The 15,144-nt window shown below is 37.4% G+C and overlaps 2 non-coding genes across 2 annotated transcripts; one reads left to right on the top strand and one right to left on the bottom strand.

Annotated features, from left to right (window-relative positions):
* Positions 1-429: 429 nt before the first annotated feature.
* LOC121225214 (small nucleolar RNA R71) lies at positions 430-536 on the bottom strand. Its single transcript, XR_005923132.1, has one exon. It is a non-coding gene; the product is annotated as a small nucleolar RNA R71 (small nucleolar RNA).
* A 14,186-nt stretch (positions 537-14,722) lies between these two features.
* On the top strand, positions 14,723-14,829 carry LOC121226144 (small nucleolar RNA R71). Its single transcript, XR_005924019.1, has one exon. It is a non-coding gene; the product is annotated as a small nucleolar RNA R71 (small nucleolar RNA).
* Positions 14,830-15,144: the final 315 nt, after the last annotated feature.

Below are 15,144 nucleotides of genomic sequence, written 5' to 3'. Positions count from 1 at the left end.
GATGGCCGAAAACCAAGACAATCAGCTACCTCTTGCGATTGTGGTTAATCAAAGTCCTGCTCCTCGTACTATGTATGATTATGCTAAACCTAATTTAATAGGAACTGAGTCAAGTATAGTTAGGCCTGCTATTGCTGCAAATAATTTTGAACTGAAACCTAACACTATTCAAATGATACAACAATTTGTTCAGTTTGATGGTTTGCAGGATGAGGACCCCAAAACTCACTTGGTGAATTTTCTAGAATTTTATGACACTTTTAAAATTAATAGCGTTTCTGATGATGCCATTCGCCTTCGGTTATTCCCTTTTTCATTGAGGAACAAAGCTAAACAGTGTTGAACTCGTTACCACGAGGGTCAATTACTACTTTGGAACAAATGAGCGAAAAATTTTTACTAAAATATTTTTCGCCGGCTAAAATGGCTAAATTACGTAATGATATCTCTTCTTTTGTGCAGATTGATTTGGAAACACTCTACGATGTATGGGAGAGATACAAGGACCTTTTGAGAAGGTGCCTTCACCATGGGTTACCGCTTTGGCTTCAGGTTCAAACATTCCTTAATGGCCTGAATCCTTCAACTCGGCAAATGGTTGACGCAGTTGCTGGCGGAACCATCAATAACAAAACACCTGAAGATGCTTATGAGTTTATAGAGAAGATGTCACTGAATAACTATCAGTGACAAGTCATGAGGACAAAGCCAACAAAAATAGCAGGTGTTTATAACGTCGATTCGGTCACCATGCTCTCTAATCAGGTAGAACTCTTGAATAAGAAAATTGATGGTTTTCTTAGTTCTCCATAGGTTCATCTAGTAATGAGGTGTGAGACGAATGGAGGAGGAGCATGCATAAAGTATCAACCCTTCAACCCTAGCATCGAGGAGGAACAATTCTAATATATGGGTAACCATAACTCTAGATTCCAAAATAACTCATATACTCACACTTACAATGCAGGTTGGAAGAACTACCTAAATTTCTCGTGGGGAGGCCAAGGAAATCAGAGACCACCTCCAAGCTACCAACAGCACCCTATCAATAGGAAAAGAAACCGAACCTTGAAGAGATGCTCACAAAGTTTATCTAGGTGTTAGATACCCGTTTCCAGAATACCAAGATAGCACTTAAAAATCAACAAGCGTTGATCCAAGGGTTCGAAACCCAGATAGGCCAGCTTTCTAAACTAATCTCTGAACGACCACAAGGTAGCTTGCCAAGTAATACTGAACCTAACCCAAGGGAACAGCTCAACGCGATTAATGTTCAAGATGAAGAAGGATTCGTTGAGCCTGAGCTAGAACCGAGGCAAGAAACTGTGGTAAGCAAAGGTAAAGGTGAGATAGATTATAGCAAAAACAAATCAGTTACTGTCGAATATAAACCTTGTGTGCCATACCCCAATGCAACAAGGAAAGACTGCTCAGATGAACAATGTGGTAAATTCTTTAAACTCTTAAAAAAATTACATATTAACTAACCGTTTATTGAAGCTGTATTGCAGATGCCAAACACAATGAAACTTTTAAAGGAGTTTTTAGCAAATAAGCGGAAGTTGGACGAGGAGTCACATGTGGAGCTGAACACAGTTTGCTCAGCTATTCTCCAAAATAAACTACCCAACAAACTAAAAGATCCAAGGAGTTTTACAATTCTTTGCCTATTTGGCAGTTTAGATGTTAATAATGCATTAGTTGATTTAGGGGCTAGTATCAACATCATGCCCTACAAAATGTTCAAACAATTAGGTCTCGGGAAACCCAAACAGACTAGGATGAGCATTCAATTAGTAGATAAAACTATAAGATTCCTTAGGGGCATTATTAAAGATATGCTAGTTAAAATTGATAAATTCATATTTCCTGTTGACTTTATTGTTCTAGATATAGAGGAGGATAGCAACACTCCTTTAATTCTAGGAAGGCCTTTTTAGCAACTGCTAAAAAAATTATTGATGTTGGCACAGGTGAACTCATGCTTCGTGTGGGAGACAAAACAATTACCCTTCAAGCTTGAAATTCTGGCAACACATCGGAAATTGAAGGTGATCATCTAACCCATTCTACTAAAACTGATAATATGGTACAACCTAATTTACAGGAAATGAGTTTGAAAGAAGCACATAAGTCATTCTCAAGCAATAGTAGAAGACCTACTCATGAAGAACAAAGGCTACAAATAGAGGAGCTACATGAATAGCGAACACATAAACCGAGAACACACGATAAACCAAAACTACGCCGGAACGAGCTCGATACCTTTCCAAATCAACTTAAGGTTGGAGATAAAGTCTTATTAGATGCCGCAAATCCTCACATTGTCACTGCCAGACCAAATGAAGAAATCCCTCTTACGGTACTTAGTATTTTTCCATTCGGTACAATTGAGGTAAGTCACCCCAAGTTCGGTATTTTTAAGGTAAACAACACCTGTTTAAAACCTCATTTTGATGAGATTGATAGCAAGAATAAGGAGTATAAACTCCTCAAACCACCATGATCATTCAACGGAGAGGTAAGTCGAGCTTAGACTATAAATAAGCGCTTCTCGGGAGGCAACCTGAGCACTAACTATATTAACTTCTTTAAAATTTTGTCTTCAACACCTAACTTACTAACGGAGTTCTTGAATACAGGTTTTCCACAGAGACAAGGCCAAGAACATGGGCGTTCTTAAGGCTGTGTGAAAACAGGGAAAAGATTTCCCCAAATACGGGCTACGATAAAATCCCATGGCCGTGGTCAAGCCTGCCAAAACAACACGAGCGTGTGACATGCCTGTGCCTTAGAACCGTGGCTGAAACTGAGAAACTAGCACGGGCGTGCGACACGCCCATGTTTAACACCTGTGGTCGAACCTGTCAAATTAACACAGGCGTGGGGATTGCATACACGGGCGTGGGAGAAGCGAACGAAGCTAGACACGGTCGTTTGACACGACTATGTGTACCCACACACCCAAGGTACACGGGTGTGGGATGAACTTCAAATGCGCCCAAATAGGAAAAACGCGAAACACAAGGGCTAAAATTGAGGTACACGGGCGTGTCCCCTGACCGCGTGGCTCAAAATCTATAAATACCCTACACTATTCATTGTCTTCCCCACTCAAAATACCTAACCCTAGCCGCTGCAAGTCCACACGGCCTCTCTGCCACGCCCATGCGCCGCCTCCAACTCTATTCTCGACGCTCAATTTCTCTCCCTTAGCGTTTGTTTACTCTTTTCACCTATATTCTACTTACTTTTAATATTTATTTTTAAAATAATCTTTATTTTTCTTTTACTATTTCCATTTTGTTCATTATTTCTACATTGTCAGATTATTTATCATACATTTCATGTTAAATCGAGTTGTTAGGAAAGCCTCACTCTTTTGTCATACACATGCCATTACTGTGCCCATTTTCATTCTAATACAATGATAATGTCACGAAATTATGCTATCAAAATAATTATGTTGGTTATGTTTGGTTAATATTAGTAGTTGTGGCTGAAATTCTGATTTTTATTTGAAATTTGCCTTCATTTTACTTTGACCACTCATTAAGATGACTTGATGATTCTAATCGAAGGTACCATGTCGTCTTCACGAGGAAAGAAAACCGCTGTACCTACTTTGAAGAAGAGGAAGGGAGCATCATCTTCCGCAGGTCCAACCACGAAAATTCGTCACCCTCTCCTACAATTCCCCCGAGGGCCCCAAGAAGAACTTTTCCAAATCTTTCGGGCCTAACCTTTAATTGCGGGCGCTGCATCAACTGGGCTATCGTAGAACAAGTTTAGTTGACTGATACGATTTGGGCCCTCCTAACGATCGACCCTTGGAAGCTGTTCTTTAGGATCATCTAGCCAACATACCTCGAGCTCACGATGGAACTATGCTTAACGTTTCATCTTCAGACCGTAATAACGAACTACGATGATCTTGGCACGGTTCAATTTTGGCTAGGTGGATTAATCTGCCAGCTAAGTGTCCCAGAGTTTGGTGTTGTACTGGGCTTATATATGGAGGAGTTCAAGGAGAAGAATGAACTACATGCTCTCACTCACCACATACACTTCTCTCCCCTGAAGTGCTGGCACACTTTGGCCCCTAGCGCTGCCTCCTACAATCCTAGCCACTCCAAGGCATTAGTTCTCCCACCATCCCTGATGTACTTACACGCCAATTTGGCTCACATGATAACGGGGAGGTGAGAGAGCACTGGCGTTGTCAATACCCACGACGCCTACTTTTTATGGTGTATGTCGCACGGGCACGTCATCGACCTGGCTTATTTCATTGCCTTTGCCATTCAGCACCAGACAGAGCAGCATAGTAAATGGGTCATCTCTATTGGCCCATACATGACTCAGTTGGTTCGACACTTCGGGCTCCTCAACACCGCAGCCCAAGAATCATCATTAACCCTCATTGGCCAGATGTCTCCACAAGGATGATCGAAAAGCGCCGAGGAACCTACCCTCCTCAATATCGTCTCGCCCAATCTACCGAGGATGAGGCCTACGAGGACATTCCTGATGATATCCCCCCACAGCACGAGGACCCACCATATCAGCCACCACCACCCTCTCGTTCAGTTCATGCGGCGGCTTCATATGCTGACATCTCTGAGCGCCTCACTTGATTTGAGCAGTAGTGTTTTCAACAATTTGATAACATTGATGCTACTCTACAGCAGATTTGTCAGCACCTCCACATCTTATCGCCAGTCCCACCTCGCGAACCATCCAGCAATGAAGATGTTTAAAAACATTTATTTAGTATTTTATGTTTTTAATTTTTATTAAAACAAATTTTTACTTTTATTAGATTTTAGAATTTTATTTTTAATTATCAATTTCGGTTATTTCTTTATGGGTAATTATTCTTCCTAATATCCCCTAAAAAGTTCCTGATTTTATCACAGTTATATAAAGCTCTTAAGCTCATCATCGCATAGGAACTAAAAACTCTATCGGAAAGGTTCTCCACTACTATCATGTCCTGTTCGACCACGACCATAGCTACCACTAGATACAATATTCTTTTGGCGCAGGCCTTATGGTCTAACGAACCTCTACCACAGCCGAAATATCCTCCTCCACTCTTGCACCGATTACTCTCAAAATCTCCAGTTCGAGGAATTCATCATACAGGAAGTTTCACTTCTCCCCTATCTTATGATTACAAATTTATCTTTTCCTATCTATCTTTGTACATTGAGGGCAATGTACATCTTAAGTGTGGGGGGCCATTCATTTCATTATCAGAAAAATCCCTGAATGACTGTCTTGTTCTCTTGGAAAGCTCTCATATCGAATTTAGGATTGATTGATTTATGATTTTGATTAATATATCTTGAATTAAAACATAGGGATTTATGCATTGATTGTTTAAACTTTAAGACGTTAGAGAATCAAGCATGATAAGTTGATTTTTAAGAATTTAAAAACTTAGGTTGTTTCCCTAAGTCTAGGTATTAACTTGAATCGGAATTCATAAGTTTAAACATCAAAAAGCCATAATTTTTGTGAGATTTTTTAGCCTTTGAGCATCTATTAATTCTTTCATGCTCACTTTTATTATTGCTTTGAGTGCGTCAATATTGAACTGTTATTTAGAGGAGGAATAGACCATGTCTAAGAGTACATTTGTCATAATTAAGCGGAGTTGATTGCGCGCCTAGACATAGGGTGACAAGATTTTGCCAGATTAGGGTGAAACCTAATAAGGGAATCCATAGATCGAGTTAATGCAACCCTAGGGTGTTAATTAGAGAAAGGTCTCAATTATTCAATCTAGGGATTAGACGTTATTAGTCTTGAATAGGGATAATAACATAACTTAGGGATCTCTATGAAACAAGTTAAAAGAATAAATCATCTGATTTGGAGCTAGAATAACAAGTACAGTCTAGGTGGATTTTTTCTTAGGTATTGTCTTAATTCAATCAATTTTCCCAAAAGCAATTCCCCAATTCTATTCTCTGTGAGTTCTTAGTTTAGATAATTAGTTAGTTAAAACAAAATCTCTTTATTCTTAGGCTAGATAATAAAAAGACAGTCATTACTAGTACTTTTAGTTTCTTTGGGTTCGACAATCTGGTCTTGCTAAAACTATCCTACTGTTCGATAGATACACTTGCATGCATCACGATAATAGTTAGTTTCAAGAATCATTAATTATAAATATTTAAAACCTATCATGAAATCACGCGATCAATTAATTATGCAAATTAGTGAATTTGATGCACCCAATCTTTTAAATTCAAGTTCCTATACTTAGGAGAGCATTTAGGAGTGAAAGGAGTGAAAAATGAGCCAAAATCGGGCAAAAAGAGTTGTTTTCAGGATCCACATGGCCTAGGCATTTCCACACGGGCTAGGCACATCCCCATGTGCCAGCCTATGTCGATTTCACACTCTGCTTCCCAAATATGCGAAAAAACTCAATTTTTAGGCTTTCTATGCATTCTAAAGATTATAAATACCAATTAGAGGAATAGAGAAGGGAGAAATCAGAGAGGATCAAAGAAAACACTCGAAGAACACCACCAGATTGAAATCGGAAGTGGATCTCCATCAAGATTGAAGATCTCCTTTTAATTTCTTTCAAAGTTTTATTAAGTTTCTTTATGTCTTGTAGTTTTTCTGACTTTGAGATGTTTTCATTCAGGATTATGAACTAATCCCCTAGATACCTAGAGGAGATGAAACTTGTCATGAACTCTTTTATTTAATGTCTATTTTTACGCGATAAATATTTTATTCTTGTTCTCAATTATGTATGCTTATTTCCTGTTTTAATATTTTCAGGATATTAATTCATGTTTAATGTGCTTAATTCAATTGAGCAAAAGTCCCTGTTTAAGAGCAGATTTAGCATAATTGAGTGGAGTTACATGTAATCCTAGAAATAGGATAACATAAATCTATCGGGTTAGAGTCAAATCTAATAGAGGAATCCATAGATCGAGTTAACTTGACGATAGAGGTTTTAATTAGAAAGAGATTTAAATTAATCAGCCGAGATTCAGTTGTTCTTACTCTTAAAAGAGATATGATGACGATTCACTTAACTAACTAAAATCACAACAAAGGCAAGCGCACCTATCGAATAATAGTATAGCTATGGTAAGTCGGGAATATCGTATCCACGAGGACTAAAAGCACTAGTACTTACTATCTTTCTATTATCTAATCGATAAATTAAAAAAGTTCATTTTAAACCTAAAATTATTTAAACTAATTATTAAGACGTGACAGAGAATTACGTAAGAAAATATTCAAGTGAACCAATGAGAGAGACAATACCCAGGAAAGAATCCACCTAGACTTCACTTATTATTCTGAATCTGAATTAAATGATTTATTCACTTGCCTTGATTAGTAGAAATCCCTAAATTATATTATTATCTCTTTCGAGAGTAAAAATAACTGACTCTAGGTTGATTAATTGAAATCTCTTTCTAATTAAAACCTCTATTGTCCCATTAACTCAATTTATGGATTCCCCTATTAGATTTGACTCTAATCCGGTAGATTTATGTCATTCTATTTCTAGGATTGCATGCAACTCCAGTCAATTATGCCAGATCTCCTCTTAAATAGGGACTTTTGCTCCATTAAATTAAACACATCAATCATGAATTAATATCCTGAAAACATTAAAACATGGAATAAGTACACATAATAGAGATCAAGAAATCAAGTATTTATCAAGATACGTCATAGGTTTCATCTTCCTTAGGTACCTAGGGAATTTAGTTCATACTTTGGGAGGAAAACATCTCAAAATTAGGAAAATAACAAAACATAAAGAAACCCAAAAACTTATAGAGAAGTTGACTGGAGATCTTCAATCTTAAAGGAGATCCTACTTTCTGAGTTGATTTCGACGGTGTTCTTCGAGTAATTTATTCGTTCTACTCTACGTGCCCCAATTAGGTCCTCTTCTAGTGTGTATTTATAAACTTTAGAATGCTCAAAAACCCTAAAAATTGGCTTTTGTCGCATGTTTGGGAAACAGGGAGCGAAATCAACATGGGCTGGCATATGAGTTGTGGCCAACCCGTGTGGGAATGGCCAGGCAGTGTGGATCCTAAAAATAGCTTGTTTTGTCCGATTTTGGCCCGTTTTCTGCTCCTTTTGCTCTCCTATGCTCTCCTAAGTATAGAAACATGAAATTAAAGGATTAAGAGCATCAAATTCAATAAATTATATAATAAATCACCCAAAAACATGCCAAGCATGGGATTAAAATATGTTACTTTTATGGTTTATCAAATATCCCCATACTTAAGCGTTTGCTTGTGCTCAAGCAAAATTCTCAACTCACAATTAAAATTAAACTTTCTCAATTCATAATTCTAATCAATAATGTTTTGTCATAATTTACAAATAATCATACATTGATAATTCAACTAAAACAACACTAAAGATTCAAACAATCCAAGTCACACATTTTTAAAGCATGAAAACATAGGTATTTCCCTTTATCAAAATACTTACCTTTAATTCATAACAGACAAGAATTGACATCCTCACTAAAGATTCACTCAAATCATTCAAGGTGTTTCAAGTTCAAAAATAAGCACTCAAAAGTCAAATATGAAAAGTCATTACCATAGGCTTGCATGAAAACCAAATCTCCACCATTGTAAAATGAGATGATACACAAATCAAAAGGTCTTTAAAGGGTTGTAATGGGCTTGGGTTAAAGTTGTGGATAAAGGCTAAAAAAGAGGGTTAGAATCGAGATTGAATTGATAAATTACCTAACTAGAAAAATAACTAATACTGAATAATTACATCAATCAAAACTATTCAATAAAACATGGGCTTCTTCTCAACATATGAATATAATTGTTCAAGCTCAATCGACATAAAACTACGTAATAACCAATAAATAAAAATGTAAATGATTATAAATATTTTTTCATCCTCTTTTTTTTTTGAAATCAAAGATAAGAAAAGATAATTTAACAACTGAACAAAAGAACATAGTTAGGAAGTTAACCAAATCAAATCTCGACAAAAATTTTCAATGAATAAAAAAGGATAAGTTATGAGTTAATATTAAGGGTAGATCAAGAAACAGTTTATTAGGCTCAAAGTGGCACTAAGGGTTAAATATGAATGTAGGCTTTTTGGGATGAGTGGGTTAAAACCTAGGTGCCTTTATCATCTCAGTATATCAACTCAAAGGTGTGGTCTCGACATGTATAATCAAAGCAAGTTCTAGAATAACCAATCAATATTGACACACTCATAATCAATAATAAAGTGAGCAAGAAAAGTGTATGCTCTAAGGGCTCAAAATCTCACAAAAAAATTATGGTTTTTGATATCAATCTTGTACATCTCACACTTTAAGGTAATACCTCAATTTAGGAAAACAACCTAGCAATTTTTAATTCTGGAAATAGACTCATCATGCTTGGTTCTCTCATGCCTTAAATTTTAAATAATCAATGCACAAGTACCTATGAATTTAATCTAAAACATATCAATAAAAATCACAAATCGATAAGAATTCATTCTAATAGTAAAATGAGAAAATTACTGGAACACAAGACATAATTTAGGAATTTTCTAATAATCATATAAATAACCTCCCCACACTTAAGATGTACATTGTCCTCAATGGACAAAAATAGATAAACACAGTAGAAACAAAAATATCATAAGAGAGGGAGAGAATTGAAACTTCCCTGAATATTGGATGAAATTCCCAAAATAGTGAAAAGCAGAATTGTAGATAAATGTAGATGGAGAGCATGATTCTGAGCAACTGATAAGAAAATAAACACAGTGCTGAAGAAGATTAAAAGGTTACTCGATTAGAAACAACCATAATAAATAATACATAGTTCAAAATATAAAAACGAAAAGAGTCTAAAAAATATAAATAAACAGAAAAATAAAAATGAAAACTAATAATAAAAATAAAAGAAAATAACATAAAATGGACTCAATGGTCCTCATCATCAGACGCATCAGCATTGTGAGTCGTTGGCGTTGGAGGAGCAATATTGAAATGCTGACAAATCTGTTGCAATGTCACATCAATACTATCAAACCTCTAACGCAGTATTGACTGAAGCTAGTGAACTCCTCAGTGGATGATCCTCGAAAGCTAGCAGCAGAAGGAAAAGGTCGATGACTCAAAGGTGGAAGCTACGATGGGTCTTCATGATAGGGAGAAACATCATCAGTGAAGTCCTCAGGTTCATTCTGACTATTAGAATGAAACAATCGGTACTGAGGAGGATCCACTCCACGACACCGCTCTATCATCCTCATGTATATCATACTCGAGATGCCCTGAGGGGACATCTGGCCAACTAGTGTGAGTGTAGAGGATTGCTCTGATGTGTCTAGGAGACTGAAGTTTCGAATGAGGCGAGTCACGTAAGGGCCTAAGCAGATAGGATCCTTCCTGTGGCGGTCAGTCTGATGGTAGAAAGATAGTGCAAAAAAATATGCCAAATCAATGATATGACTGGTGGCCATGCTCCATACAAAGTAAGCGCTGTGAGTGCTAATGACTCCGGTGTTCTTTCTTTGACCTATCAAAGTGTGTGCTAAAAGGGTGTGAGTGTACCATAAAGCCGGAGAGAGAGAAGTCACCTTCGAGCGGCTCGCTTCATATGGTGTCTAATTCCCTGTAAGCTCGGTCTAAAATCATGATGGCAAGTGATGGATGTGCTTATGAAGTCTAAGGAAGTCCTCAGCACTCATGAATTCCTCTATCTAAAGTTCCAAAGCCGTGCCGAACTCAAAAACGCTCATGTGGCGTACCAACCCACCAAGTCAAAAACTAATGGTGCTAGGCTCGTCATAAACCATCATAATCTACTAAACCAGAAACGTCAAGCAGAACTCTAATGTTAACTCCATGTAGGTGGGCTTAATGATGGCAAAGAATCTTTCCCATGGAGCGTTAACGATAATAGTGCGCACGTCATCAGCGAGTTAGACCTGCTCCAATGCGACCCAATCAATGCAGTGGCCTAGGCTGCTGCGGTCGTATGCAAAGGAGCTGATGTAAATCCTCTTGGGGGCCTACTGTAAATCTGAGGTAGGGGTGGTGGGCCTTGGCTGATGTGTTTCAAGAGAAGGTCGCTCCAGGTCCCTTCCACTTTTTCAAAGTAGGGATAGCTATCTTAGTCCTCCCACGAGTGTTCGTCATGGTGTGCTTGAAAAAATAATTCACTATAAAAATTGTGCACCATCAAATAATATGCAATTAAACTAAGAAATGGTCGTATATTAAAAGTAAGGACAATACTAATAGATATAATAAATAACTGCTTCAACATAATAAACTTAAGTATGGAGCATAATACTAATGAATATAATGAACTAAAAAAGTGATAAAATAATACTAAGTTGATGAGAAAGACAAAGCATAAAAATAAAAATAACAAGTAATAAAATAATATGGCTAAGAATTCCTAATAATAGTGATACAAAATCTACCCTAAACTATTATACCAAAAAGAATCAGTATACTTACTAGCAATATAATAACAGAAACATTAACACACAATACCATAAGCAAAAAAAAAGAATAATCAAATAAAGAAAGAATGAAAATAAACTAAAATAAAAAATAACAAAAAATAAAATAAATATAATAAAAATTAACAAATAAAGATAATGAATAAAAGTAAAGGGCAAAAGGGGAAAAGGGATAACCAATGGACAGTGAGGTGGTGGTTAGATGGATGGGAAAAGGGCGGTGGTCAGTGATGGGTCAGGCCAGCGTGGGCGGTTGCTGGAGGTCGGTGGTTCGTACATGTGGTTGGGGAAGGTTAGGCAATGGGGACGTGAGTAAAGAAAAGGGATGGGTGAGGTCAGATGGGGATGGGGCGCGGTTGGGGGTGGTATGAGAGGTGGCTGTTGAGGGAAGGGTGGAAAGATGAGGGAGAGGAAAGAAAAGAATGGGAAAGAAAGGAGAAGGAAATGAGGGTGATGGGTGGATGACAAAGAGAAAAAGGAAAAGGGAAAAAGGAATAGGGAAAGGGAGAAATCAGACAAGGAGAAGAGGGTGGCGGCGCTGGGATGGGAAGGGGTGGTGGTGGTCGGCGGCCAGAGTATGAGTGTATTGTGGTGGCTAAGGTTTAGTGCTTGGGGAATTAGGAAGAAGAAGACAAAAGAAAAATAAAATAAAAGGGGACTAGGGTTTAAATCGGGGACTTGGTCGTGTGAAGCCCGTGTTAGGCCACACGCTCGTGTAGTCTCCTGTTCGGTCTGTGTTGATTAAGAAAGAAAGCCTAGTCTTCACACGGCCTTGAACACGCCCGTGTGTCCAAGTCGTGTGCAATCTCCTTTGTTGTCCTACGCTCGTGTGACCTTCCACACGTCCGTATGGCTTCCCGCACGACCGTGTGCCTTGCCCGTGTAACTCTCTGACCTATTTTAAATTTGAAAAAATTAAGCTCCAGGTTTCACACAGTCGTATCACACGCCTGTGTGGAATATTTTAAGCCGTGTCTCCATCGAATTTTGGAAAATTTTAGTCCCAGGCTCTACACGGCCAAGGACACACCTGTGTATCCAGGCCGTGTGGGTTTTAAAAACCATTTTTTTATTTAAAAATTAATTAGTTTTTAAAAATATCATGATATGAAATTTGTAAATTAGGAATGTTAACGCTCGGGTTGCCTCCCAATAAGTGCTCAGTTAAAGTCTAAGCTCAACTTACCTCGTATTCATACGGTCATGCTGGTTCGCAGAGTCAAGACTCCTCTTTCTCGCTGTCAATTCTTTTGTTCAAATAAGGTTTAAGTCGAATAACATTTACCTTAAAAGTGCCGAAATTAGAATGAGTTACCTCAACTGTACAGTATGGGAAAACATTGAGTACTATAAAAGGAGTTACTCCGTTTGCGTTAAGATCTGAAGTGGTGATTCGAGGATCTATTTTATCAACCAATACCTTGTCTCTAACTTTAAAGTAGTTCGTTTCATCCTTAAGCTCATCATGGAGTCCCTTCGGTATTTCATAGTGTATTCTCGGTTTCTCTTTGACATGTGACCGCCATTCATCTAGTTCATCGATTTGTAGCCTTCATTCTTTATGAGTTGTTCTATTTTTGTCACATGGACTAGATCGTGGCTCTATCACATTTTTTGAGGGGTTTCCTACAAAGAATGCTTAGCCACTAGGTTATTCATATTAACAAAAATCATAAAATTATCTCGATCATTAGATGTCTTAACAGAATCACGAGCTTGAAGTTTTATTGTTTCATCTCCTACATGAAGTATGAGTTCATTTCTACCAATATCAATAATTGTTCTGACAGTTGCTAAAAGGGGCTGCCCTAGAATTAAGGGTACATCGCTATCCTCATCCATGTCTAAGACAACAAAATCGACTGGGAATATAAATTTATCAATTTTAATAAGAACATCTTCAACAATACCCCTAGAAATCTAATGGTTCTATCTGCCAATTGAATGCTCATCCTAGTTTGTTTGGGTTTCCCAAAACCTAGTTGTTTAAACATTTTATAGGGCATGACATTTATATTCGCCCCTAAATCAGTGAAAGCATTATTAACACTTAAACTACCAATTAAACAAGGAATAGTAAAACTCCTTAGATCTTTCAATTTGTTGGGTAGTTTATTCTGTAAGATAGCTAAGCAAACTGCATTTAGCTCTACGTGCGATGAATCATCTAACTTCCGCTTGTTTGTTAAAAGCTCTTTTAAAAATTTTACGAAATTTGGCATCTACGAAAGAGCTTCAATAAACAGTAAGTTAATATGTAACTCTTTCAAAAGTTTAGAGAATTTATTGAATTGTTCTTTTGTATGGTCTTTCCTTGTCGCATCTGGATATGGTACACGAGGTTTATACTCCTTACTTACCTATTTTTGTTTATTGTGGCTTACCTCAACCTTGCCATTGCTTGCCGCAGTTTTTTTCCTCGATTTAGATTCAGATTTAGCTAACCTTTCTTCATCTCAAATAGTAATTGCATGAAGTTGCTCTCTTGGGTTAGTTTCGGTGTTCCTTGGCAGGCTACCTTGTGGTCTTTTTGAAATCATCTTTGCCAATTGACCAACTTGATTCTCAAGCCCTTGAATCAGTGCTTGTTGATTTTTGAGTGTGGTTTTGGTGTTTTGTAAATGGGTCTCTGAAATTGAAATAAATTTCACCAACATCTCCTCAAGGTTCGGCTTCTTCTCTTGAGGGTAAGGTTGTTGTTGGAAGCCTGGAGGGGGTTGTTGTCTTTGATTTCCTTGACCACCCCACGAGGAATTAGGATGGTTCCTCCAACCTGTATTATAAGTGTTACTATAGGGATTACTCTGAGGTCTAGAATTATTACCCATACAGTTGACTTGTTCACTTTTTGTGCTAGGGTTGTAGGATAGACATTTTGAATTTTTCATCCCTCCTCCATTTGTATTGCACTGCATCATTAGATGTGCCTGCATAAAACCATATAAACCATCAATCTTTTTTATTTAAAAGTTCTACCTGATTCGATAACATGGTGACCGCATCAACGTTAAAGACACTGGCTGCTTTCATTGGCTTTGTCCTCATGACTTACCACTGATAATTATTTAATGACATCTCCTCTATAAACTCATAAGCCACTTCAAGTGTTTTATTATTTAAAGTCCCACCAGTGGCTGCATCGACCAGTTGCCTAGTTGAAGAATTCAAACTGTTGTAGAAAGTTTGAACCTGTAGCCATAGAGGTAACTTATGGTAAGGCCACCTTCTCAATAAATCCTTATACCTCTCCCATGCATCGTAAAGGGTTTCTAAATCCATTTACATGAAGGAATAGATATCATTTCTCAACTTGACTATCTTAGCTGGTGGAAAATACTTTAATAAAAAATTTTCGGTCATTTGCTCTCATGTAATGATAGAACCTCGTGGTAGGGAGTTCAACCACTGTTTAGCCTTATTCCTCAATGAGAAGGGAAATAACCGAAGGCAAATGGCATCATCATAAATGCCATTTATCTTAAAAAGTGTCACAGAATTCTGGGAAATTAGCCAAATGAGTATTTTGGAATTCGTCCTGCAAACCATCAAACTGAATAAACTATTGAATCATTTGAATTGTGTTAGGTTTCAGTTCAAAATTACTTGCAGCAATAACAGGTCTAACAA

The sequence above is a fragment of the Gossypium hirsutum genome, chromosome A03, assembly GCF_007990345.1.
Source record: "Gossypium hirsutum isolate 1008001.06 chromosome A03, Gossypium_hirsutum_v2.1, whole genome shotgun sequence".
In the NCBI taxonomy this organism is placed as follows: domain Eukaryota; kingdom Viridiplantae; phylum Streptophyta; class Magnoliopsida; order Malvales; family Malvaceae; genus Gossypium; species Gossypium hirsutum.
This window is presented reverse-complemented; position numbering and strand designations above follow the sequence as displayed.